Raw genomic sequence first — 24736 nt, 5'->3', positions numbered from 1 at the left:
GCACGATAAGGCATCCTATCCACCAGCATTCAGCGAATGTTTTTCAGGCTTTGGAAAGATTAAACGCAGCTGTAAATGAGGCAGCTCTCTTATCTACCATTTGTTTGTTGCTGCAGAGACCATTCTATTTGTAAACATTATCCAGGATTCACACTGACTAAGGCTTAAGCCTGGTGTTTACCCACCAACTGCCTTCCCTGCAGGATCCTTTCATATAATAAAGAAAAACTGTGAGTCGATTTCACCCAGGAGGCCACCCCAAGAGTTTAACAGCTATGTTGGATTTAAATCCACAGCATGTAGAAAACAAATTTTCACTTCCTTCAAATTCTTAAGGAGGAGAAAGTCAGTTTATCTGTAACATGTTTTAAATAAACAAGATTATGAGCCTAATAATACTTGGCTCCTTAGGTGCTATGAAATCTTGGGTCAGAATTTTACTGAATAAGAAAGTATTTTTCTGGATGTTAACCACTTTCAAGGGGTCGATAGTAGAAACATGTACTTACAAGGACAAAGTGAGATGCTTTTTTTTTTTAAATTGCATTTTAGGTTTTGGGGTGCATGTGAAGAACATGCAAGATTGTTGCATAGGTACACACATGGCAGTGTGATTTGCTGCCTTCTTCCCCATCACCTATATCTGGCATTTTTCCCCATGCTATCTCTCCCCAACTCCCCACCCCCGACTGTGCCTCCCCTATTCCCCCCAACAGACCCCAGTGTGTAGTGCTCCCCTCCCTGTGTCCATGTGTTCTCATTGTTCAACACCCATCTATGAGTGAGAACATGCAGTGTTTGACTTTCTGCTCAAAGTGAGATGCTTTAAAGAGACTGTCTACCACTTACAAGTCTCTGTTGATTTTCATTAATGTCACACTCTAAGGGGTTTCCAGTTGAAAATGGTAAAGAATTATACAAGTAAATACTGTTTATTTACTTTTTTTTTTTTTGAGATAGGGTCTCGCTGTGTCACCCAGACTGGAGTGCAGTGGTGTGATCATAGCTCACTGTAGTCTCAAACTCCTGGACTCAAGTGATCCTCTCACCTCAGCCTCCTGAGTAGTTGGGACTACAGGCATGCACTACCAGGCCCAACTTATTTTTCTATTTTTTAATTTTTGTAGAGACACAGTCTTCCTATCTTTCCCAGTTTGGTCTCTAACTCTGGGCCTCAAGCAATCCTCTAGTCCAAGCCTCCCAAATGCTGGGGTTATAGGCGTAAGGCACTGTGCTGGCCACTATTTGTTTCCTTTAGAAGTGTTACTGTCCATCAGAGTCTCTGATATCCAAAAGAGGGCAGAATCCCTGGGAGATGTTGCTTCAGAAGATTAGAAATTGCAAATATCTCCAGGCATCACAAAGAACAGAGTGGAAAAGTTTTGTAGTTGATAGGATGAAGAGCAGTGACCCTTCAAATGAGAAAGGAAGTAATGTGCTCAAGTGAGAAATAAAGATTGAATTAAAAGTGTCTGATATTCAGAATTCTAGAAATTATGTGTGTCATCTTTGACCTAGCATTTTCATGTCTAGGAATCCATTCAAAGGAACGAACTAAGATGTGTGCAAAGATTAACCTATAAGATTATTCATCTTGGAAACAACTCAAATATCCATTACTGATGAATGGATAAATAAAATATGGTATATCCATTCCATAAAATATTCATCAATAAAAATGAGTAAAGTATTGGTAGACCTACAACGTGGATGAATCTCTCAAACATTAAGTGAAAGAGGCCAGACACAAAAGACCATGTATTGTGTGATCTCTTTTATATGAAATGCCCAGAATAGGCAAATCCACAGAAACATTATGTACATTGGAGTTCGCCTGGGTCTGGGAGGGGTGGTTGGGGGATGACTACATTGGGTATAGGTTTCTTTTGGGAATGACAAAAATGTTCCAAATTTAGATTGTGGTGGTTGCACAACTCTGAATACACTAAAAACCATTGAATTGTACACTTCAAGTGGGTGAATTTTATGAGGTGCAAACTATATCCCAATGAAGCTGTTAAAAAAGTATTCATTCTGGAATTACTTAAAATGAAAAAATTTTGGAAAAAACATAAATGACCAGCAATGGGGTTGGGCACATAAATTACTCTGAGCCTGTAAGATGTTATACTTCTTAGCCTTAAAAAAGAGATCCACAATAGAATATGCAGTATGATCCAATTATGCAAAATATGTATGTGTATGTATAAGCTTTAGAAGAAGGTCTCAAAAAAGCATATGCCAATATTATTTTACAGTGATCATATATGATCTTGTAGGAGTATGGACAATTTTTATTTTTTTCTCTTTGCTGATTTTAACACAATGAATATTACTTTTATAACAGTAATTACATGTAACATTGTATTGAGCACTGATGCACTGGGCTAAGTGTTTGACTGGATGTAGTACACTTAGTCCTCCAACAACTGGGGCACTAGTAACTGTTACCGTTTTACAGATGAAGACAGTGAGGCTGCAATGGGTGAATTTACTTACCATAGCACAGTGGGATGGTCTACCCAGTAGCAAATATTAGCTCTTTAGCTGGTGATCTTCAAAGTAGGAAGTATATACCCTGAGGGAAGCATGCACAGTGGGGCATAGAGAAACATATTCAATGTCTGTGTCTATATTTTGACCTCAGCCTCATAAAACTTCTGTGTTGGGGTGTGTTTTATACTGTAATGTACCACATTCTGCTTGCCTGATGTCAGGCACTGGCCTAAGGCCTCTGCAGATATTCATTTAATTCTTACAACAACCCTATGAAGAAGCTGAGCTACAGAATCTATGCTCTTACTTCGTGTGCTGTACTGTACACAGTATATTAATATGGTAATACATATATGCCATATACCAGGGGTGTCCAATCTTTGGCTGCCTGAGCCACACTGGAAGAATAATTATCTTAGGCCACACATAAAATACACTAACACTAACAATAGCTAATGAGCTTAAAAAAAAAAAAAAGTCCATGCATAAATCTCATAATGTTTCAGGAAGGTTTACACATTTGTTTTGGGCTGCATTCAAAGCCATCCTGGGCCACGGGTTGGACAAGCTTGCCATAAACAATTCATATATTAATAAATATGCAAATTTGGGATTGCCTGATTTTTACATTTTTTTACTGATACAGTATATCACCAAACATAGAATTGTGTTTTAAACATACACCATACTGCTTCCAGGATAATATTGTAAAAATACAAAGTTGGCCTTCTCTTTTGGTAGGAGGGGGGGTGTGTCCATGCCTGTGCGTAGCCGTGTTTAGAGACAACGCTAATGCTATGATGTGGAGAGCATGACTTTCCCACCTCTCCTGGGGATTCTTCATTCACGCTTCCTGATTCATCCGCTTCCCTTTTCTACCTCCTCCCTCCCCTATGGGAAATTACAGGAAAGAGGGCATGGGTGTTTCTTTCTTTCTTTCTCTCTCTCACTTCTGGGCCACTTCTGTGGCAGTCACTGCCTCCCTCTGTGCGATTCCAGCCCTAGCCAAGGGTATGTCTTCCCTGCGGTTCCAGTTCTTGGGTTCAGGCAACCACATGCCCTACCTTTATCCCCTTGAGCCCCAGGGGTAGTAACGGCTTGCCCTTGTTCCTAGCCTTTTGAGTGACTCTCATTCCTTGTTAGTGTCCTTAGCCCAGCATATACCTCTGAAAGTAGTTTCTTCATTAATTCTCTTCACTTGAACCATCAGCCAGGATCCTGAGGATTCTAACTCATTGAAACTCTCCTCTGTGCCCAAACACGAGACTTTACAAAGTGTCAAGGAGTATGACCAACTCAGTACAATGAGTTCACATTCCCATCATCATCAAGAATATATATCCTAGGGATGTTCCCCACATCTTCCCCCAAGAAATGATCATTGCCAAGCACAACTGATGTTATAAAATCTGTTTTCATGAGTTCTGATGAGATTTCTGCCGGGAACACGTGTGATTTTTGACCACATGCCTGACCTTAGTCTCTTGTCTGAAGCCAACTCCAGAGCAGCCTGGGGACAGGGCACCCCACCCTGCTCTCTGTCCAAGCCACAGTGGTGACCCAGCTCAGCCACAGCTCTGGGTCCTGAGGCTTGGTCTACTCTGCTTGTAGAAGGCAGGGAGCCAAAGGGGCCAGGCTGTCATCTTCTGGCCTCTGGGGACGTTCAAATGTCCTTGACCATGTTCCAGATCCCCTTCTGGAACCCAGTCTGTCATCACATGCTGTCAGTGCATGTACACAGAGTCTTCTTGGCCAAGCCATGAAGCCAGATCTAAGGGACTGGACACTAAGGACACATTATCATTGGCTGACCCAATGTCCATAATTGAGTCACAGCTATTAACATCAGAAGGCTTGGAGCAGATGAGTCTGAATTCAAATGCAATCTCTTTGGATCAGTCTCTGTCTCTGTCTCTGTCTCTCTGTCTCTCTGTCTCTCTCTGTCTCTCTCTCTCTCTCTCTCTCTCTCTCTGTCTCTCTCTGTCTCTGTCTCTCTCTGTCTCTGTCTCTCTCTCTCTGTCTCTCTCTCTCTCTCTCTCTCTCTCTCTCTGTCTCTCTTTCTTCCTACTCCCTTCAGATAGAATAATAAGATAACACTTCAGTAGGGAGAATTCCTGCCAGAACACACAATTAGAGATTGCTGGAGAGTTATAAAGATGTGGATTGAATTATCAGTATAAAGCGTCACGATTTAATTACTTTGGTCATAAAGCTAGAAGCTCTCCTTGTTTCTATTTTATCATTCTCCTTCATATCTAGTCCAACAGCAAACTCCTGTCAGCTCCTATCCAAAAGATATCTCAAGTTCACTGATTTCTCTGTGTCTCTTCTCATACAACCATGGTCCAAACCAACAGCCCTTCTCCTCAGCTGATTGTTTTCATGTACTCTGTTTCTACCTAATACACTGTCCACACGGGACCTAGCAGAAACTTCTTAAATACTACTCAAATCCATGGCTTCCCACTGCACTTAGAATAAGATTCAGACTTTTTGCTATGGCCCAAAAGAGTCTATAATCTCTTGGACCCCAATTACACTCCTTTCCCCTGGGTTCAGGGCACTCTCACCACACCAGTGTTCTGTCTCCTGTTGTAAAATCTACTGAGCTGGTTCCTGTTCCTGCCTCAGGACCTTTGCACTCACTGTTCCCCCATCTGGAATGCTTTTCACAGCCAGAATTCCTTCCCATCAGTTCTGTCTTAGCTGAAGTCTCTTTGCTTTACAAAGGACTTTAATGAACAAGTATCCTTTCTAATATGCCACTATCACCTTATATCACATTGTCCTGTTTTATTTTTCATGATAGGAAATCACATAATTTTTGCTTAGTTATCTTCCCAAATCATAAGCTTCATGAGAGCAGGAAACTTATTAGATATTATTAAGTTGGAAATACTTCTGGTGTACAGCAGATACTCGATAAATATTCATTGAAGGAATAAGTCCTGGGTATAAATGTAAGCTTTGAATAATAATGAGTACCTAAGAGCCTGTCTGCAAATCAGTGAATACTTATAAGCTTCAGTTTTCTCCTCTGTAAGAGATACTAATAAGTGTCTGCTAAGTGTTTATTTACCCTTGTAACTCTTAACAGTTATATGTTGTAGAATTCTAAGCTGTGAAACTTACATGAGTATACTCATATAGCACAGTACCTGAACAGAGAGAGATGAATCTTTGTTGAAAGAGGAAGACTGGAACTATCAGCATTTCCCAGAAAATATTTCTAAGCTCAATACCTTAAAGAGCATGCTGTATTTGCACAACTATTCTCATATAGACCCTTTCAGATCTCTCTGTCTGTCTCTCTCTGTCTCTCTCACACACACCCAAGCATTATTCAATCCGTTCGACTGATTCAAAAGGCATGCTCTTTGTTATTCAGGAGGTAATTGTCCTAAGAAATATTCTTGTCATAAAATCCCCTTATTACCTTTTCCAAGAATATTAAATGATAAGTTCAATCAATGTAACCTTTGCCCATTAGGAAAACAAATTGTCCAAAATGCTACTCATAAACGAAGAAGAATATTCAACAGCACCGGCTTGATTCTGGTGTCCTCAGTTCTCACTTGAGGTCCAACTCTGGAGGCATCATTGTCTTCACTGAGCTTCAGAATACAAAGAAATTCAGAGGATAAGTGTCTATCCTGCTTCTCAGTATATTCCCTCAGCTCCCAACCAGCTTCCTCGGCAGTATTCTCCCTAGTTACTCTTTTTTGGATGGTATAGATGCAATTTAAAAAGTAATGTCTTAGGAACATCCCCAGAATGCGATTTATTAGGGAATGGTGCTCAATGTTAGCTAGGGTCACCTTGGACTCCACCACCCATGACAGGGTTGTTTCTGGAAACATCAAACAGAGTTCAGCCAGATGTGATGGCATGTGCCTGTAGTCCCAGCTATTCAGGAGGCTGAGGTGTGAGGATCACTTGAGCCCAGGAGTTTGAGACTGCAATGCACTGATTGCACCTGTGAAGAACCATTGCACTCCAACCAGGGCACCATAACAAGACTCCATCTCTTTAAAAAAAATTCCATTAGGGCACTTTCTTCAATAATGGTAAAAATTATAGTTGTGGTTTCCTGAGTGTTTTACCATGTCCCCTACACTGTGTTTCACTCTGTATATACAAAAATCCCATGAGGAAGATATTACTATCATAAGGAGGACATAGAGACTCATAAGTTCGGTAACTTACCAGTCATTAAACCACAAAGACAGAGCCCATATTCTTGACTACCACTGCATATAACAGGGCCATGAACACTAAAACAGTGAAAAGCAACCAGTCATCCCAAATTCCTTTGTGGTAACTTGCAGGATATAAATTATAAACAACATTATAGGTGCTCTAGATTTATACTCAGTTATAAACTTTGAGAAGCATTACAAAGATAGCAAGTATATGAGTCAGCTTTTGCTAGGTTATGCTTCAGTAACAACTACCCCCAAATATCAGTAGTTTACAACAAAATAAATTTATTTCTTGTTCAAGGTACTCATTAGCTGTAGGTCAGCTGAGGCTCTGCTCCAAATATTTTCTTCATTCTGGGATTCATTCTAAGATGGGATAGCTGCTTGGCAGAGAACAAAAAAAGAAATATGACAGGATCTTGTGATAGCCCCTAAAGCTTCTGTTTAGATACAACATATGTCACCCTATTGACCAAAACAAATCACATGGTCAGGATTGACATCAGTGGGTTAGAAAGGTACTCTTCTTCTCAGGGTAGACAATGCCAGTCACATAGCAATGGATGGAGAAGCAAGATGTTACTGGGAGAAGAGCAAGTAATTGGTAATAAAAATGTAACCTACCATAACAAATAGAGATGTAAACTCTTGAGGGCCAGATATAATCAACATATCTCGCCTATATTAATTGAAAGTAGCTATAAGTAACAAATAACCCATAGTGACTTAGGCAAAAAGGTAGCCTTTATTGGCTTGAGTTAATGAAGCTTTAGGTATGACTTAGCCTAGACACTCATGATGTCATCAGGACCTAGCCCCTCTCTCTCTCTCTCTCTCTCTCTCTCTCTATCTCTCTCTTGCTCTCTCTCTCTCTCTCTCTCTTAATCTCTCTCTTGCTCGCTCGCTCTCTCTCTCTCTCTCTCTCTCTCTCATCTTTCACCTGTACTCTTCTTTATGCTGGCTTCATTCTTAAGCTTTCTTAAGAATGAAGAAAGCCACAGCTTATGGCTTATAGTCTTGTACCTCTAAACCAACAAAAAAGAGCGTGTGTCTGCTGACAGATTCTGTACAAAGTCCAAGACTGACCTTAATTGGATGAGCTTGGGTCACTCATCATCTCTAAATCAATCAATATAGCCAGAGGGTTCAGTGTTTTGATTGGCCAGTCCTGGGTCATTCCTGGAGCAGAAAGTGGGTCCTCCTGAACCCAAACACTAAGAGTATTTACTCTTATCTCTGAAATTCCTGAAATAACAAAACCTCTAAAGAGTTCAGTATTAACGAATTTCAAAGCATTTGCAATAACTTGCATAAATAATCAAACAGATTTTGAGTGTCTGGCATTTTTACAATACTTACTAAAGCTACCATCTGTAACAATTTTTCTACTCCTATTTTACAAATCTAATTTGTCTTCATTATAAACAATAGTTAATAAGATTATATGGAAGATTAACTTAACATTTACTGAGTAAAACAGAGGAAATAGTATAAATAAAAATATTTGAAATATAAACTAATCTACTTATTCAGGTCAGAACCAAAAAGATTTGTATCCAGGATGCAAACCACATACTCATAATCTATTCCTGTGCCATAAAATCACTGAATGCTGGTTTGGTTGGTTTTAATTAGGGAAATCTGTGTAGTTGATTACTAGTAAATTTTAAGTAAAATGATGGCTCTCAATTTAAATATATATTTCGACCTAGTCAGACAGCAATAAAATATATTGTATGTCCATTTCATAGGAGAAATCATCACAATCCCTTTAGCATGTCTTTCTTCTTGTGTTACTGAAAGTAACACTAGCTGCTGTAACAAACAGGCCCCAAATTTCAATGGCTAAACATCATAGAGGTTTATTCTTCATTCAGATAAGTCTTCAAGGTGGGTTTTCAAAGTTGACAGGCTGCTTCCCTCTGTGCAGTGATTCAGGCATCCAGGGCTCTTCCAGTGTTTTTCAACCTCAGCACATTTGGGGCCAGATAATTCTCTGTCGTGGAGGTCTGTCCTATATGTCACACAATGTTAGCATATGATCATAGTCATGTTCCTGGCATCTACTTAAGAGATACTAGTGGCTCCTTGATTCATGTGACAACCACAGATGTTGTTTGACTTTGCCACATGCCCCCACAGAGCAAAAATACCCCTTGGTTGAGAGCCACTCATTTAATATCAAGCCTGGAATTAGTTTGGTTAAGATTGCCAGTTGATTTCATTGTGCAGTAAGGATTGAGAACCATTGTCTTCATCATTATCTCCATCCAGAAAAAGAGCATAGAGAAAACACAAAAAGCCTTGGCTTAAAATAATCGTATGTCACTTCCACTCTGCCCATGACCTGAAAAGCATTAGCCATATACATGACTTTTGCCCCATGCAAAGAGAAATGGAGTGCTACGAAATATGGTCCCTGGATGAGTGACAACGCTGTATGGAAGGGGAGCACAGATTTTGGTGGACAGAGTAATCTCTGCCCCATCTCTCAACATTTCCCCTTTTGATACAGGATCCTATACCTCACATATTTGGTGCCACCGTTGCAGACTGAGCTAGTAAGTGTCCTTCCTATAGATGTGTTTAAGTGGGACTGACAAAGTGAATTCCTCTCTTTTCCCTCTGCTATCAGAATGGTTGGGTTATGAGCTAGAGCTAATTGTTAACAATAACGACAGAGTACTTTCCATGTTCCAGGCACCATGCTAAGTACTTTACATATGTTTTCTCATTTAATCCTTACAACAACCTAACAGTGAGGTGCTGTTAATTGTGCCCATATTACAGATGAATAATTCAACTAAGCTCAAGGAACAGAGGTGGGATTCAAACTCAGCCGGTCAGATGGCCCAAGTTGATGCTCTTGTCCATCAAGCTATCTTGATTCTGCATAGGAAAAGTTCATCTCTTTCAGAAGAAAGTGAAGCCAACCACAGAGAGTGACACAGCCCAGGGGTGGAGAGAGAGCATAAGCTCCAAGACTGGCTCTCTTCCTGCCTTCCGCTGGTGTGTTTATGCAGCCTACAGATTCTTCTTTCTCTCTAAAGGCAGTTTGTATTATCTTTCTGTTCTTTGTATAACCAGAGAGTCCTGATTGCTAACATAAATAGTAGCATTAACTCACACAGATTCCCGTGTTCTAGAAATGAAACATTCTAGGATCAAAGTCACTCAAGACAAAAGCTAGGATTGGAAGTTCTTGTACCTGTAGTCAAGAGAAGTGATCTTACCCCCTCAGGAATTGGCACTCAATGTGTCCTTAGTGGGGTTGGAATTTATTAGGGAACTTAACACCAGCAACACTATGGGACTAATGCGAGCTTCAGCCTTGATGCTGAGACCAAGTCTATATCTTGCAACCACTTCTGGAATTTTAGAATGCTAAACCCATTTTGGATGCCTAGATTCTTCCTTTTTTTTTTTTTTGAGATGGAGTTTTGCTCTTGTTGCCTAGGCTCAAGTGCAATGGCATGATCTCATCTCACTGCAGCTTCCACCTCCCATTCAAGCAATTCTCCTGCCTCAGCCTCCCAAGTAGCTGAGATTACAGGCGCCTGCCGCCATACCCAGCTAATTATGTATTTTTAGTAGAGACAGGGTTTTACCATGTTGATCAGGCTGGTCTTGAACCCCTGACCTCAGGTGATCTGCCAGTCTCAGCCTCCCAAAGGGCTGGGATTACAGGCATGAGCCACCCTGCCCAGCTGATTGTTTCTTAGCACCTATCCTCTGTTGTGACCTTCTCTGATGACCACCCCCCTTGCCACACGTGTGAACTCGGCCTTCAGCTCTCATGGTTGTAGTTCTATTACCAGTTGCTTACTTGAGGCAGACCACATACCTTTATCTGGGAACACTGATCCTTTCGGGATTCTCTATTTTTAGCCATCAGCAGACATCCCTGATGCCAGCAACTTGCTTAGATTACTAGTCATGCTTTATTAGTATTCATACAACTTGCTACTTTCTGTCTTACTGAACTTCCTTGCAGAGCTGGATCTTGTACCCAATCATCTCCTTAGCCAAGCGACCACATCTATTTCTAGACCCTGGCCCCGCCCAACATAAACCACCTCCCTGTGGTTAACCGTTTGTGGTAGAACATGATCACCAATAATTGCATTGAAGAAAGGCTATCATGGTTGGGTGCTGTGGCTCATGCCTATAATCAGTGCTTTGGGAGGCCAAGGGGAGAACCACTGAGACCAAGAGTTCGAGACCAGCCTGGGCAGCATATCAAGACACTGTCTCTACAGATTTCTTTTAAAAAACTAGCTCAGTACAGTTGCTTACACATGTAGTCCCAGGTACTCCAGAGGCTGAGGTGAGACAATCGCTTGAGGCCAAGAGTTTGAGGCTATAGCAAGCTATGATTGTACCCCAGTACTGCACCCCAGTACTTATATCATTACTATAGTACTACTACGTGCTTAGGGTACCAAGATGAACAAGATATGTCATAGGATACAAGACTTATCATACTCTTTGCTTGATTCATTCAGCAGTTTTTATGAGAACAAATTAATGTGCCTCGCCCTGGCTAGTGCTGATGATAACCCTGAGCAATATAAACACAGCCCCTGCCTTCGTGAAGCTTATAGTTGAGAAAGAGAGAATGAGAGAGAAGGATAGTATTCTAAAAAAGTAAACAAATAAAAAGGGAAACTCGTTACAGAGACTGTAAGTGCTAGGAGGGTGAATAAAGGGAGTGCTGGTGTAGAGAACCAGAGAAGTCTACTTGGACACAGTGGTCAAACTTCTAGGACCTCAAAATGTTTCCTTACTTTGTACCTAGCCTTCCATTCAGGTAACTAGGAGTTTTCAAATAGCAGCCACACCTGGTCTAAATGCAGCTCACAATTTGTTTTGTTTTGTTTTTGGTTAGCAAAATATTTTTTTAAATGATTAAGGTGGGGGATATTTCTCCAGTTTGCCCCAAGCCCCACCACTCCGTGTTGCTCCCATGTGGCCTTGATTATACATTTATGTTATCTGCCTCATTGGCTCTTAGCAGCATTTTGAGTTTGTAACTCTTGACTCAACCTTTGAAATACTTGAGGCAGTAAGGTTAGATCTCCCTGTACTGTACTGTACTCTCCCCTCATAGTTAGATAAATTGACAAGTTTATTTGGCCAATAGTTCCCTTTTTCTAAACGTTATACTGGAAATTAAGTTAAAAGTCGTGCATGTGAGTGCGAGTTTGTGCTTTTGATTGTGCCTTGTTGGCTGCTTGTAAAGTTTAAGTTTGCCAGTTCTTCAAGTAACAGCTCTTGCTTTGATAATGACTTCATCCAGTTACTTAAGAATCCTAATGGAGCACCTGAGACTGAAGATACAGAGGTGGTTGCTGAGAATTATTCCTCATCTTTGAAACGCTCATACATAAAACATAGAATATGTGTCGTATTTAGAAGACCAAGAAGACTAAAATGTAACTGGAAACGTTCACCAGCCATGAAGTGGTAGAGGTCTATTTAGAAAGCTTGCAAATAACTAAGCAGACATACATGACGTTCCAGACATGCCAGAAGGTTAGGTTGCCAAGCATCAGAGTTTGTCAAAAATTATGACTGCCTAAATGGAGCACTCAGAGTTAGTACAGTTGTGCCTTCACTTTATAAAACCCTGAAATTACAGATCAGGTAAATTAGGGATGAGTGGTTCCCTGAAAAAAATGGTTTCTCCCAGGGTCGCAGAAGGGCAGACTATGAATCTATGCACCATAGCAAGGTCCCTCAGTTCCTTCAAGGATGTATATTCTCATTGGTGGTATCTCATGCCTTCTTCCAGAAGGATTTACAAACAGCCTATAATGATCCACAAAATACAATCAGATGATGTAAACTAAAACATGTACTTTTTCTCAAATCAAAGAGACCTGCTCAGGTTAGAATACTGGTTTTCGGTTTAACTAATAATTTTACTGTGTAAAGGGGACTAACACTTGTTGAGCAAGCTACTTGCTGCCAGGAATTATTAGATGCTCATAACCCTTTAAAGAGGGATTGCTGGCCTTTGATCGCCAGTGAGAAACAGGCCCTCAGAGGTGAAGTGAGCTGCCAAGCGCACACGGGAGAAGTGCCAAAATCGGGATTTAAATGCAGGTCTTGCAAACTCTCACTCTGCATGCCATCATACCACATGCTCTGCCGCCTCCCCAAGCATGTGAGATATAGAAAACAGATGAGAGGGAATCTTGATTGCCAGGTTCAACTTCCTGCCAGGGCAGGATGTAATTGCAGGGCTAAGACTAGAGCCTATGATAAGCTGATACTAAACTTGTTCTTGGCAGACTGTCTTGGGACTTGTTGGGGTAGAGCGGAGGAGAGGGAAAAAGGGGCTTAGGTATAATCTCTGATCTCCGCTTGTTTAAGCATGAGAACATTTCCTGAATGACGGTTCTAAATAATTTAGTGGTCTTTGAGATAGGCTACTGGTCTTTGAATGTTCATACCTAGAGACAAGGTTGCAATGGTGTGAGTTGCTTTGTTGTATCTGAACTTGGTCTTCATTCCTCTTGTGAATCTAGCTGGAGGTTTGCCTATCAGCAAGTTATTTGGATGTGATGTCTCTCATGGTGTAACAGGTAAATTATAAAAGCCTTTTGACATTTTATTAATTGACTGTTGTGCATTGGTTGAAAAGGAAGCCAGCATCATTTGATTGGTTTTATATTTGTGACTTTAACCTTGTCTCTTTTCTTCTTTTTCTCTCTTTTTGTTCTTTTTGCAAGAAGAGAAGTTCAGGAAATGGAGTAAGATATGTGCTTTTACATAAAGTTTTCTTTAATTGCCAATAGGTGTCATTTTCTTTCTTTTGATTCTCTCACTAGCTCTTTTATTCGGAAGATGATTAGGTGAGGAAATGCTCTTGCTTTTTTATATTAAAACATTTTTTCTTTCTCTTCCTTCTTTCAGTGTTGAAGGGCTAGATGCTTTGCAACTCTTCTCACAAAGTCAGCTCTAAATCTGAGGACAAACTCCACATAAGCTATGCTTCATTCTCTTCTTCATTTTCCTGTAGTGAGCTGCATTTTGTCTGGGTGATCGCTGCTTGGCTTCCTGACACCTATTGTTTCTATTGTTTGAACTCCCCTGGGACATACTCTGCTTTGGTTTTCGAAGCGCAAGCTGGCCTTTGTCCTTTGCTTTTTCCTCTTTCTCCCGTTGATCTTGCTTGAGATTAGTTTCACTGAAACAATTTTCACTGAGCTGGCGCTGCACCTTTAGGTGAAGAGGAATGTATTTTCCTGAAATCAGTCTCTTGCGGAGAGGTTTTTGGCATCAGAAAATTGTTGTTAAGGAAATTCTGGCTCCTTCTTGGAGGGAGTGGGGGTGAATGAGGGTGGAGTTATGGAGAGGGAAAACAGTTCATTCTTTTTCATCCTATTACTAGGCAGAGGCAAGCCACCTTATCTTGTACTTCATTCATCCTAAAGGCATCAGCCAACATCTCGTATTACAGGCCTGATGTGGTGGGAATAGCTGTGACAGAACTCCAGTCCTCAGGGAATATATGATCCAGTGAGGAAGATACACAGTAAATCCTTTAGCAAGCACACAAACAGATACAAATGGGAATATGGAAACCAAGACAGAACCTGCTGTTAGGTACTTGCCGTGACACCAATACATGAGAGGTAGGTGGTGACTGGGCTGCTGGAGCTATGGAAGTCCAAGACTTGTCTTTTGAGTGGAACCTCAGTGGTGAGAAGGCAGCAGTCCTGCAGAGGCAGAGGTGAGAGCTTTCCAAGTAGAAGGAAGCACCATTGCAAATGCATGAAATAGGAACAAGCCTGGCCTGTTTGAGAGGCAGGAACTTGAAGCTGTTCTGGAATTTAAGAGAAGCCAGTCTGCGGTAGAAAGAATCAAGGTATTCATGACAAAAAGTAGAACTGTTGCAAAGAACTTAAAGGAAAGAGACTAACAAGAATAAGAGACCCTGTCTGGCTAGTGCTGGAAACTTCATGCAGTGCATGGTAGATGAAAGTATTTAAGCTTTCATTGGGATATAATTTATAACCCATCATCCCATTTAAAATGTTTGTTCATGTTTAAAATATGTAATTCAGTGGCTTCTAGTGTAATCATATTAGGGCAATCAGCACCATAATCTTACTGTGGAATACTTTCATCATCTCAAAAAGAAACCCCATACCCTCTAGCAGTTACTTCCTATCCTCCCAACTCTCTCAGCCCTAGACAGCCATTCATCTACCTTCTATCTTCCTGGATTGCCTATTCTGGGCATTTCAGATACGTGGAATCATCAGATTTGTCGTTTTTCTGACAGGCTCATAATAATGTGTTTGAGGTTCAACCATGTTGTAGCTCTGTCGGTACTTTATTCCTTTTCATTGCTGAATAGTATTCTATTGTGTGGATAAATCACATTTTATTTACTCATTCATCAGTTGAAGGACACTGGGCCTGTTTTCATCTTTTGGCTCTTGTGAAAAATGCTTCTGTGAACATCTGCATACAAATCTTTGTATGGATATATGTTTTTATTTCTCTCCAGTGGATACCTAGGAATAGAATTCTGGGCTGTATGGCAACACTATGTTTAATTTTTGAGGAACTGCTAGACTTTTCCAAAGTGGCTGCACCATTTGACATATACACCAGCAATGAGTGGAGGTTCTTGTTTCTTTCCACATCTTTGCCAACATTTATTATCTTTTTTTTTAATTGTACTTTAGATTCTGGCGTACATGTGCAGATCATGCAGGATTGTTGCATAGGTACATACATGGCAATGTGGTTTGCTGCCTCCATCCCCCTGTCACCTACATCTGGCATTTCTTCCCATGTTATCCCTCACCAACTTCCCCACTTCCCTGCTGTCCCTCCCTTGCCCCCCGCAACAGAACCCATTGTGTGATGCTCCCCTCCCTGTGTCCCTGTGATCTCATTGTTCAACACCCACCCATGAGTGAGAACATGTGGTGTTTGATTTTCTGTTCTTGTGTCAGTTTGCTGAGAATGATGGTTTCCAGATTCATCCATGTCCCTACAAAGGACACAAACCCATCATTTTTTATGGCTGCATAGTATTCTATGGTGTATATGTGCCACATTTTCCTTGTCCAGTCTATTGTCAATGGGCATTTGGGTTGGTTCTAGGTCTTTGCTATTGTAAACAGTGCCACTATGAACATACATGTGCATGTGTCTTTACAGTAGAACAATTTATAATCTTTTGGATATATATCCAGTAATGGGATTGCTGGGTCAAATGGAATTTCTATTTCTAGGTCCTTGAGGAATTGCCACACTGTCTTCCACAATGGTTGGACTAGTTTACACTCCCACCAACGATGTAAAAATGTTCCTATTTCTCCACATCCTCTCTAGCATCTGTTGTCTCCAGATTTTTTAATGATTGCCATTCTAACTGGCATGAGGTGGTATCTCAATGTGGTTTTGAGTTGCATTTCTCTAATAATCAGTGAGGATGAGCATTTTTTATATGTTTGTTGGCCTCATATATATCTGTCTTTTTTATTATAGTCATTCTAGTGGGTATAAAGTGGCAACTCATTGTAGTTTTGATTTGCGTTTCCCTAATCAATAATGAGACTGAGCATCTTTCATGCACCTACTACTCATTTATATATATTTCTTTGAAATGTCTATTCAAGTTGTTTGCCCATTTTTAGATTGGCTCATTTATATATTCATTCTCTTTCTCTCAATTTAGAAAGATTTTTGAAGTAAGCTGTAAGAAACATAGATATTGGGTATTTATCTCCCCAGGTTTATGCTTCCTCTCTCTCTCTAAATCCTCTCCCTTGGGCTGTTTGTCTATGGGCCATCCTTATGTGGCTAGCACTCCAACTGCCTCAGCACCTCTGGACAGCCTCCTAAACTCAGGTTCCAAATGTCCTCCTGGATACTTACACTAGGATGCCTGCAAATACCAAAGGCCCCAAACAGAAGAGTGACCTTTGACATCTTCTAAGAGGAAGCAGATTATGAGTCCTGTGGATTTATCATTGCCATGGATCTGTCTCATTCACTAGATTTCCATTCCTCTTGCCTCCACCAGTTCTCCTGAGATAGTGGAGTCTCCTGACCAGTCTCTTCTCCTGCAGTCTCTTTCTCTTCCAAATAGGCTGGGTTAGTTTTATTGGGAAACCCAATCTCTAGACCCCCAAGCCTTCCTTGCCTATGAAATAAAATCCAAATTTCTTAGCTTATTATTTAAGATCCTTATCTATATGACCCTGCATTTGTTTTACACACCTTATCTCTAACTTTCTCATCTAAAGAAAAAAAAAGCTTAAAGTTAGTTTTATTCAGAAGTCTTACTGAGGACTATAGACTCGGACCTGTAGCCTGGGATCCATCCTTTAAAGAGGTTCAGCCGGGCACGGTGGCTCAAGCCTGTAATCCCAGCACTTTGGGAGGCCGAGGCGGGTGGATCACGAGGTCAAGAGATCGAGACCATCCTGGTCAACATGGTGAAACCCCGTCTCTACTAAAAATACAAAAAGTTAGCTGGGCATGGTGGTGCATGCCTGTAATCCCAGCTACTCAGGAGGCTGAGGCAGGAGAATTGCCTGAACCCAGGAGGCGGAGGTTGCGGTGAGCCGAGATCGCCCCATTGCACTCCAGCCTGGGTAACAAGAGCGAAACTCCGTCTCAAAAAAAAAAAAAAGAGGCTCCATGAGGCTGCTCCAGCACATTATTTCAGCCCAGTGCTCATGTACGGGTGGTGGAGATTCAGTACCTGCAAAATCACGTCAAACACATTAAAGCAGAATCACATCAAGGTTTGGGTGTAAGAGTACATCTGTTATAGATTACAGAGGCATAATCACTAACCCTGTCACACATTATCTTAAGTGCAGAGAAAGGCAAGGTCTAGGGTCATTTATCTCTTAAGGAATATAGTGACTTAAGCAAGAGATGTTGGGGGTGGGGGCACATTTTGTCTTTTGTCTATCCTGTTTTGTCTTTTCAAAGCATCTTTCTGGAGAGCTGCATGTATTCGCAGAGTCAGGGGCTTTGTGAAATTATTCTGGCAAGCAGAAATGAGCAAGCATCACTTCTTAGCATTTGCTACTTTGCCTCACCTCAGTATATGGGTTTTCTCTTCTAACCAAACTAATCTCTTCAATGTTTGTTCAAACACCTTGAGCCTTCCTGCTTTGGGGCTTCTTTTATGCTTTCCTCTCCATGTAGTATGTCTGCCACTGTCTCTTTCTTCTCCTTATGTACATTTCCCTGTACTTTTTTTTCAAGATTCAATGTAAATCTTCTTCTGCTCACTCCAGAGTGAAGTTACGAGTTCAATTCTCAAGACTTAATGGCTCAGTTACCTGGCAGAGATTGCAAACCAGCAATCCACAGGCTGAATCTAGCTTATAGATATGTTTTCTTTTGTCCATATAGTGTCTTAAAAAATGTTTGGGGGAGCTAAACTATAAGGACGCAAAGGCATGAGAATGATACAGTGGACTTTGGGAGCTTGAGGGGAAGAGTGGGAGAGGGGTGAGGGATAAAAGACTACAAACCTGGTGCCGTGTACACTGCTCAGTGATGGGTAAAACAAAATCTCACAAATCACCACTAAAGAACATATTCATGTAACCAAATACCACCTGTACCCTAATAACTTACAGAAATAATTTTAAAAAAAATTTTAATTAGTTGGCAACAGTTAGAAACCTGATGTTTTATATTAAAAACAACAACCAGATTTCCAGCCAACTTGGGAAAAATTCAAAGCAGGAATCTATATGCTCCACATGGTAACTACATGTAGTTGCTCTATTGAACTGCCCCATGTAGCCAATGTTTATGTATGTGTACCACCACTAGGCATTGTATTGTAGAATGCATTGCATCTCAGTCTAGAATCATCTGTAATTATTATATTCTTGAATATAGACTGCATGGATTGGTGTTAGAGAAATGCTAAATATGTAATAGTGATGGCAGCGGTGGGCTGTCTGGTGCGGCTGCTGCCATCACACTGAACCCTGCAGGGAGGGCACAGGGAGGAGGTGGACAGCCACCCACTTGCAGCCCGCTGCCCTGGGGGCCACCACAGTGAGGCTGGGCTGGGTTGCACCAGGTGAGGGGGAGCTCTGGGTCACCCCTGAGCACCAGGGCCACACGGGGAGCTAGTGGCAGCATCATTCCTGCCCGCAATACTGGCCCAGGCCCAGAGAGGACCTGGAGCTCCAACCCCAAGCTGTGAGGGGGCTGAGCCAGGTGCTCCATGGAGCCAGCAGGAATCAGGGACAAGCGAGAGCCCTGCCCCTTCAAGTTGGTGGGGTGGGAGCTCCCAAGATGCAGCTGCAGCTGCCTAAGCTGTGGCTGCAACCCAAGCACTCCTATGCTTCTGGGAGCTGGGAATAGGCAGGAGCCCTGTTCTGGTGGGGCTGCAGCTGCCCACATCCTGGCTGCAGATCTGGGCCTCCTACTCTGCAGAGCAGGCAGAAGCCTGTCCCTCCCTGGTGCAGTTGCAGCTGTCCAAACTGGGGCTGTAGACCCAGGCATCCCTGCACATCCCCTTTGCCCTTTCAGGCTCTGAAGTGCCCGCTCTGGCTGCCTGGCCTCTCCCCACTCCCAGCTCCCACTTCAATCTCTTGAGTGGAGTTGGGACCAAGCCCAGGCACTGTCAGAGCCCAAACAGGTGTGTGCACCCTCAGGGCAGTGCTGATATGCCAGCTCCCTGCCGCCCTGTCCATGTCAGGACTTTGGGCATCAAGGTGCATGGGAGGGGAAGCTGAGGGGGGCTTAGGACAGCTGGGTATTGGCCTGCAGGTGCCCCTTGGTGACAGCAGCTTGATGCCATGGATGGTCATGGGATGCAGACAGGCTCCTGGGCAGAAAGGGGCAAGCCCCCAGAGAAGCCCCACCTTCAGGCAGGGGCAGACCTGAAGCCTGAGGGCCAAGCTGCCAGCCCTGCCTACTGGAGGGGGGAACTCGTAGTGCTTTGTCCTGGGCCGACCCATGGCTGCCCATGGATCAGTCAGCACATACTTCCCCTCCTCTGTGGCCCATAAAAGCCTCAGGTTCAGCCAGGCAGGGCAGAGGACAGAGAGGGTGGAAAGATGATGAGATGACCTGCTGCAGAGAGGAGTTATCCTCTCTGCTGATAGCTGGAGACATCAGGACAACCAGCAGCAGAGAGGAGCTATCTTCTCTGCTAAGAGCTTCAGGGTCCTGCAGAGAGTCAGGAATATCAGCTGTAGAAAGAAGCAGCCCTCCCCAGAGCCTCCTCTCTGCTGAGAGCTGAGCTCTTGATGGGGTGACTTGCCTACACATAGGAGCTAACCACACTGCAGGTCTTCTCTGAGCTGTTCTAACACTTAAAGCTCCTCTTCATCTTGTTTACCCTCCTCTGGTCTGTGTACCTCAGTCTTTCTGGACACAGGACAAGAACTCAGGCAGAGGCACCATTGGCCACAGAGGTTTCCAGCCAGAAAATCAACACCCCAAAGATCTCATAATAATAGCACCTGGTACAAATATATAATAGCACCTGGTATAATTCTAGAATGCATTATGTCTTATAGGCAGGCCTCCACCTCCCCTATCCAGCCCCTGTGAGAATCTGACTGGGCAGTCAATCTTACAGAGGCTCATGAACACTTCTTTGTCTTGAACTGTTAAATAATCTTCCATTGCCCTTCAGTCCTTGTATTTGTAAGCTGCTAAATAAATGCACTAAGATTATTTTAACCTCCCATTCCTTACTCAAAACATCCTACCCCTTGCTCAAAAGATTTTGAGGTTTTTTTTTAAAAGACCTGTACCATAAAAAAGAAGAGAGATTTCTTAAATAAAGAAGCAAGACCAAAGACACAGGAGAATGTAATAAACACAGTTGTCACGAGTTTTTGTTTAAGGAAAGAGAAAGCTAAGATGTATTTTATTTCAAGGAGAACCAAATCTGCAAGCGGAACCAACAAAAGCCTCACTGAGCAGGGTTCTGGTTTCATTACTTATTTGTTGAACGTAACTGGTTTTTATTTTTAAGTGACATTTTCTTTCAAATAAAATAATTTGGGGCTTCTGATAAGGTCATCATAATGGAAATTAAGTCTTCCATTTTATTTCTGTTCATTTTAAAAATAACTATAAGGGTCCACAGTTGTTTAACATTTATTGCTTTTTATTTTTAGAAGTTGGCAAAGAGGTCTATAACTATTTTTCCACCAGCAGTTTCCAGGTTTTCCGTGTCTTCTCCTCATAAAGTTTCCCAGCATCAACTGTAGGAAAATGTCCCTTTGGTGACCATTTCCTAATATGGTCCTGTATTTTCCAGTGTTTCATCATTAATATGAGGTGAGGCAAATCTACAGTCCATTATAAGCTTTCCGTTAGTCAAATCCTGAACCTTGGCATACTTTCTTTCTATCACAGACTCCAAAATACCTCCTAATACTAAAGATTTTCTGAAGAAACCTCTATGGGATTCTAAATCATTATAATCTTTATTATCATCAGTGTAAGCACTTCATAAGGGAAAACACAATCTTGGACTGAAGGAAAGAAGCAGCTCTTAAGATTTATTTTAAAATCCAGGAGAAACCACAGGCACTCTTCTCAACTAAAATATTTGACTGTTATTCTCACACTGACATGGGTTGGGAACATGGAGTCTTCCTTTTGACCTATGGACCTAGAAACATGCATACTTACTAAGAGAGTACTTTTGGAACATCCGGTACCACCACTGTTGATATTTTTCTTTTAATTTACTGCCTTTTTTGAACTACAAAAAAAATTTTACTAAGCAGCTTTTCATGATGCCTACTCTCAAAGGAAGACTGATATTCCAAACCTAAAATTAAACATTGTCAGGATATTCGATGTAATGAAACACACCACTGTTACTCAGTTCTATCTGGGTCCTCCTGCCTAGCCAAGTGTCTGCTCTTTCTGTACAACCGGGGATAGAATGGGTGTTAGAGAAATACTGAATATGTAAAGGTGCCAAACACTATCACAATTAATTCAGAGGGATTAGAAATGAACCAAAAAGGAGTAACTGTTTACCCTGGGATGCAGTGTTATTTAGGCACCTCTATGGGGAATCACCTGAAGTCATCTCAGGCAGTGGCACAAGCTCCACACTTCAACAATCCCCGGATGAAGGATGTACTTCCTGCTCCCTCTAATATATTTTAGGAACTGTTGGTGAAAGATTTGATTCTTCAGTTAAAAGGAAATTGGCATTGGTAAGCTTCTAGAAAAATCTCCACTGGTTGAAATGTTCACATTAAACATGCTCTTTTAAGGAAGATGTTACAGGATTGTCCAGGTCAAACTGCTGTCATTTTTTTGTCTCTCTCCTTCATTTTTCCCCCAACCTCCCTCTCTCTCTTCTTCCTCCTCTCCCTCTTTCTCCTCCTTCTCACTCCTCGTTAGCCATCTTCACAAAAGAGTCACTTGTGGGAGTGTGGTTTTCATCATTAAGTATGGGAGCAGACACACCTCAGAAGTCTCCAGGGCATGGCCCGTAATTCCTAACTTAGCTTACCAAGTTCTGTGATATTCTTAGTTAGGGCCACAGAGAAGCTCTCAGCAACAATGCCTATTCAGGGTTAATTTTTTAAATATTGTATCTCACTACAGCTTTTACCCCACAGTTCCCCTCCCCTTTAAAGCAAGCAAGAGTCTAAGGAATTTGCTTTGGGCATTGAACTATAGGTCTGCAGGAAAACTTTTGCATGAGCAAAACTAATGAATGTGTGCTCAGTGATTTCTAAAACCCAGGTGAAGATTTTTGTCCCCAAACAGAATTTTAGCTTTTAAGAGACTTTGTGTGCTTTGTTTATTCAATTAGTTGCAGCTTTAGCATCATTTTAGAGAAGGAATTTGCATTAAAAAAAAAATCTAGCCTACATTTGTGGGATTTTCTGCTTGGCTGACCTGTGTCTCCTTCTTTTGAGAATGGCTCTGTTAAGCCCTGTTTCCCTGATTGCTGTAGGACCCACTGTTTTATACTGTAGTACCCTGTTTTCTACTGACTGCTAGTTTATCCAGAGGCGAGTACCTGATTCCAACAAGGTCAACTGAAGCCCTTCTCTAGGATCAGATTCTTGAATGTGGGATCCTAAAGGTTGAGAGTTTCTTTCTGCAGGGACTGAGGTTGTGAAAGGTGAAGCTTGAGAGTTGCTGGGGCCAAGTTTTCCTCCTTATAGGAAAAGTCAGTGAGCCAGAAATTGAAACTGACATGTAGAAAGAGTTAATCATCTTGGCTGCATTTGAACCCCCAGTTAGGCAGTAAGAATGGCAGGGAGGAAGAGGGGGCTCAAATGCAGCCAAGATGATTAACTCTTTCTACATGTCAGTTTCAATTTCTGGCTCCCTGCCATTCTTACTGCCTAACTGTTACATAAAATACGAAAAATCGTCTCTCTAAATTTCCCTTTTTCGCTTAGGGACTGTCATACTTAGATTCATTCATCTATAACTAAAAAAAGTCCTGATAGGTAACAAATGATCATTATATAATTAAGTCTTGTTCAGTAACCAACACTATTACAAGCAAAGAAAAAATATAGTCACAGGTCAGGAAATTAGCTTTTGATACATCAGACTCTGATCCTCACAACAGCACTAACGAGGTAAGTAATAACCTGGCCCTGTTTTATACATTAAGAACTGTGGCCCTAAGAGGTAAGGGCACACACCTGAGGTCACATTGCTATGTATTGTGTGACTTAGGAACCAACACCGAGACATTTTCTTTTTCCCTCGAACACATTCTTTTGGTCTAAGCTTAAAAGCCACTTCTTCCCAAAGCCTTTAGAATTCCTGGACTACATGACTTGCTCTGTCTACAGGCTATCTTACCATCCCCCCTTTCCCCTTTCATAGCATTTTATCCCTGGTTTAAGCGCTTGTTAAACAGCCCCTCTTCACACCAGATAGCAGTCTCTGTGAAGGCAGGAACCCTGTCTATCTTGTTCACTCTTACCCCTCATGTGGCATGTGCTTGATATATCTAAATGGTGACTGAATGGACAAATAATAGCACACAAGATTGGCAGCCGTGTTCCAGTGTTTAAAACAATCAAGGTGTTGGAACATATCTTTTAATTGTAATTCTTTGGTTTTTGCAGTGTTGAACATTTGCTGTTGTAATCATATTATGCAGCATTTAGACTTGTAGCTTTGAGGACAGAAATGCTCATAGATGAAGTACCAAGAACTCCACTGTTCCCCTGGTTTTCCTTTCTTTGGGCTGGAGATTTTACTAAACTGTCAGTCACAGAGTGATCCCCAATTCCCCATTGAACACACACTAAAACAATGAGTCCCACTGCAGGAATGAGCAGCAATACTCAGGAACTTGACTCAAGGTGATCATTTGGTAGTTTTGGAATGATCATTTGTGACTTCATGCTACTGAATTTCCCCAGACATATCCTGGTTCCTGCCCTGCCAGAATTGCATTGTTCACTCTACCTTTAATTCTAGGAGCTATCTAAATCCTTTCCAATACATTTCTTTCTTCCTTTCTGATTAACTTTAGTTTGCTAGAACAGGTTTTTGTCACATGTACTCAAGACTCTATAGCAATACCTGAGCTAAGACCAGACTGAAGATGAGAAAACAAAGGAGAGCAAGTAATTCAGATCACTGTATAAATCACTGATGGGCTTTACCATCCCTTGCACATTTGCAGTTTAGAAGAGAAGTTGGATGACTGTAGAGCATCTCTAACTTTTGAATTGTGTAGGGAAGGTTGGAAAAGAGAGAGAAAAGAAGTTACATAGCAGGATGGGAGAAGGCTGTGATGGGAGAAATCTGGGCAGCCTAAGAGAGAACCCTTGAAAGATCAATAACACTTGCTAGAGGTGGGATTAGTAGAAGCAGTCTTGTCTTGCTGAATTTACTGGATATTATCCTTATTGACTAAACCTTGCATAGGGTCACTTCTTCAACCCCTTGCCCAAAGCTACTTTGCTTTTCACCTAAATTTTTATGTCACATTCAGCAATGACAGATTTTTATAAATTACATTAGTTATATTAAACTCATTATTAAACAACACTCTGAAT

At 41.6% G+C, this 24736-nt stretch overlaps 1 protein-coding gene across 1 annotated transcript in view; it reads left to right on the top strand.

The window, feature by feature from the left end:
- FRMD4B (FERM domain containing 4B) overlaps positions 1–24736 on the top strand; it is a 362743-nt gene that overhangs the window by 41190 nt on the left and 296817 nt on the right. The window lies entirely within an intron of this gene.

The sequence above is a fragment of the Saimiri boliviensis genome, chromosome 8 (assembly GCF_048565385.1).
Source record: "Saimiri boliviensis isolate mSaiBol1 chromosome 8, mSaiBol1.pri, whole genome shotgun sequence".
Taxonomy (NCBI): domain Eukaryota; kingdom Metazoa; phylum Chordata; class Mammalia; order Primates; family Cebidae; genus Saimiri; species Saimiri boliviensis.
This window is presented reverse-complemented; position numbering and strand designations above follow the sequence as displayed.